The sequence below is a fragment of the Gossypium raimondii genome, chromosome 10, assembly GCF_025698545.1.
Source record: "Gossypium raimondii isolate GPD5lz chromosome 10, ASM2569854v1, whole genome shotgun sequence".
Lineage (NCBI taxonomy): Eukaryota > Viridiplantae > Streptophyta > Magnoliopsida > Malvales > Malvaceae > Gossypium > Gossypium raimondii.
Window position 1 is genome coordinate 46,462,889 of NC_068574.1, and position 3,953 is coordinate 46,466,841.

General features: G+C 34.0%; 1 long non-coding RNA gene across 1 annotated transcript; it reads right to left on the reverse strand.

Annotated features, from left to right (window-relative positions):
* Nucleotides 1–1,278: 1,278 nt before the first annotated feature.
* LOC128034078 (uncharacterized) lies at nt 1,279–2,343 on the reverse strand. The gene is made up of 3 exons (XR_008190149.1): nt 2,166–2,343; nt 1,971–2,032; nt 1,279–1,581 (listed from the first exon to the last, which is right to left on the reverse strand). It is a non-coding gene; the product is annotated as an uncharacterized LOC128034078 (long non-coding RNA).
* Between the last annotated feature and the right edge of the window lie 1,610 nt (nt 2,344–3,953).

The following is a 3,953-nucleotide window of genomic DNA, read 5'->3' on the forward strand; positions in this document are numbered from 1 at the left end:
TGATAAAAAAACGCCACTAAAGAACATGATCTTTAGCGGCGCTTTACCCACAAACGCCGCTAAAGAACATGATCTTTAGCGGCACTCATATTATAAAAACGCCACAAATCCAATTTAGAAATGTATAGTTTAATTTGAAGACGTATTGAAATGGAAATTCATGTACAAGACATATAAGGAATTGTGATCGAGGTACGTTGATACCAATAGCATGATCAAAGAACATAATCATGTAAGGAAAACACATGGTTAGACAAATCTTTTTACATTTTAATACATCATAACCATAATTGGTACAATTTTATACCCTAATTGTTGCACCAGTTGCAGTTTCCAGTTGAAGAACCTTGATTCCATTGACCTCTTGCAGCCAATTTTATAGTTTAGAAATTAGAAATCCACCAGAGACGACATGGTACTAAGCCAAACAGATAGTTCTAACATGTTAAGGCAATATGACTTACAAATTGTTTGTATTGAAAATTTTGAATTTTTCTATAGACTTGAACTCATTGACCTGTTACAAAGAGTTTAATTATGCTCCCAATCATGTCAGCCTCAACCATAAAGTTTAATTATGCCCCCAATCCAAACATTCATCTAAACGTTGATCTCATTGGAGTTTAATTCACAGTATAACTTTTTTTTAAAAAAATCTGAACGTTCATCTCATTGGAGTTTTTAATTTTTTGATTTGCCTCAAAATCAAACAAACTAATCAAAATGAACGTGCAATACCTAAAAGCATAAGTTCATAAAGCCATAAACCCAACCATATGCTAAAATTTTCTAGTCCCAACATTCATAAAAGTGAAATTAAACAAGCATAGATGTAATGAAGCTTTGGTTAATTATCCCGTTGACTTTCTTTAACGTTTTAAAATTCACTAAAACTAAAGGCACCATGCAAACTAAAGCATTATCTACTAAAGAGAAACAAATGTAAAACAAGTGGTCTCCAATCAATGTATATATATATATTTCAAGATAGCACCAAAGTATATATATTATGGAACTGTATATATTATGGAACTGTTTGGTTTTATTTTCAAATAGCACCAAAGTATCTAATTATGGAACTCATTTATCAAATCATTTTGCCACATATAATCTAATCTAATTTTAGTAATGACACAACATAGCATCTGTTTTGTGTAGGAGCTACTCAAGTAAGAAAAAATATGGCACCACCGCTAATTGTATTGATCTATCATGCACGTAACAGTTCAAAAACATACCAACCAACATATTCAGGCAACAAAATACAAACATGAGAAGTTGTATAAAGAAAAAAAGAAGAGGTAACATCCATTCATAAATTCTAAGAATCTTCCATATAATAGATGTAATTAAATAATAGTAAGACAAGAGAAAAGGGGTAGGACAAAGAGACTTACAAATTTTAGAAGCCTAAAAAAAAAAAAAATTAGAATGCTTTCTGAGAGGTTTTCTTCCCAAATATTGCTTCCCAAACCAAAGGTGAAAAAGGACTGAAGATTCAAAGAGGCTGTGAAATTCACGACTTTCATTAAAATTTCATAATATGGTGGTATTTGTTCTAATTGCAGGTTCTTCATCAACCTGCACAACATTGCCAAAACATACATAAGAACATGACTTTAAAACAGAAAAAATCATCAAACAAATTAAAAGAGAAACTTACCATTCTCATAATAGTAATATATTGGTGATTTTCATAAGGGAAATTAGACACAACTCCAACACTAATATTTTAAGCTGAACCCAGTTAACCTTTTTATCCAATTAGATAATATACTTCACTATCAATTAAGACAATAAAATCAGTATGGGCGAAATCTAACTAAATTAATTGCACAGAAAGAATCACACGAAAAATTTCGAAAACGCATGCATAATAAAATCAGACAAATCAAATAATAAGGAAAAAAAATTAACGAAGAGCAAAACAAAGTTAAGGAAAAATAGTAAAATGATGGATTAGGAATTACGTCTAGGAAAGGGATGAGCTCAGCGACTGACGACGGGGGTTCGACGAGCCTGTTTCCAGCCTCTATTTTCTCAGCAACCAAGCAGATAATCATTCAAAAGCAGAAAATAAAAGAAGGAAAGCGAGACAAGTAACAGTAACAATATATGAATCAGCATAGAACAAATTAAATTACAAAAAGAGAAGATGAAATTACCAGAGAGCGAACGAAAAGGAGACGGAAAAAATCAAAGATCTTTGCTGAGAGGGAGAAAGAAGATCCGAGAAAAAGAAAGAAGAGGCGAAAGAAATGAGTTTGAAAAGGGTGAATAAGCGGGGAAAAAATTTTAATACTCATAAACCGCGAAGAAGAGGGGAAAATTTTGGGGTTTCAGCAGGGAAATTTTGGGATAAAAAGGCGTGATTTTTTTAAAATAAAATAATTATTTGCGGCGTTTTTAGTAAGAACGCCACTAATAAATCTCTATCCAAACGGTGCCGTTTTGGGAAATTTGAATATATAGTAACGGCGTTTTTTGTTTAAAATGCCGCTAAATCTCATATATATATATATATTTTGTATCTTTCATTTAAATTTTACCTAAATAATTATTAAAATTTTAAGTAATTGTAATAGCCCAATTTACCCGGGCTTGTATAAATAACAAAATAATAATAATTAATACAGTCCAAAATCAAATACAGTGGCCCAAATGCTTAAGTGCTACCCACTAAGGCCCATTAAAATTTAAACCCAATTTGCCTAGACCCTAGCCCAATCACGGAGCGGCCCAACGCAAAATCAGAAGCAGGAAACCCTAGGGCAAACCCCAGCGCCGCAGCAGCTTCTCTCGTCCGCGCGTGCCAGGCCTCTGCTCTCACGTGCGCCTTCGTACCCTCCATATCCGCCATGCACACAGCCACATCAGCCCCATGTACCTGTAACGTCGCAAACAAACAACAAGCAGACAAAAGGACAAAAGGGACTAACAACAAATGGGCAACGAAAATTACAACAAAAAGAGGGGAACAAAGGGAGAAAACAGAGGGCTAGAAAATAAAAGAAATAAGGGGGAGCAAAAAGAGATTTTTGGGGGGGATTTTTATTATTTTTATTTTCTTCAATTCGGTTATATAAGACCAATTCCAACACTGTAAAAGGGGATCGGATTTTGAAAAAGGAATAAAGAAAAAGAGAACGATAAACAGTTCAAAAAAAAGAAAAGAGGTGATTCACCATTTTTACTTTTTTCTCTTTTCTGCGTTTCTCTACTTTTTTTTTTATTTTTTTTATTTTCTATATAAAATGAGGAAACAATAGGGATTTACCTTGGCGTCGATGCTGATTTAATCCTCGTTCGCTTCGTCGTGATCGGAGCTCGAGTGAGGATGGTGGGGCGAGGACTGACGGAGCCCCTGAGCGGTGCAAAAGCTAGGGCCAGAAACCCTAGCAGAGAGTTTACCCTTTTTTTATTTTTTGTTGATGCAAAATGTTTTTTTTACAGAAACTAGGTTTAAATAATGCATTGATACGACATCGTTTTAAGGCAAGGGCACCAGCGCCAAAACGGCGCCGTTTGGTCCCTTGACCCGCGCGGTTACTCGAGCCGGGGAGGATCCGTGCATTTTTATTGCGTGGTCTATTTGCGCCTTCGATCCCTCCACTTTGCTCCATCTTTTTAATTTCATCTTTGTTCTTTTTTTTTTGTAATTTTCCCGCACGAATTTTGAATTTATTTTAATTCGGTCTTGATTTAAATGCTGCGTTTTGAGGGCACGGGATTATTTCCCTTTTTGGTCCTCAATATTACGCGCGTATTCTAATACGACCCTTAGACATTTCTAATTGCATTTTCTTTCCCTTAAATTCGGATTTAACTTTCGATTTAGTCCCCCTTGCGCTTTTTTAAATTACTTAACTATTTTTATTATTATTGTTATTATTATTAATGTTACTATAATTATTAGTATTATTATTTGTATTAGTTTATGTGTTTATTTATTT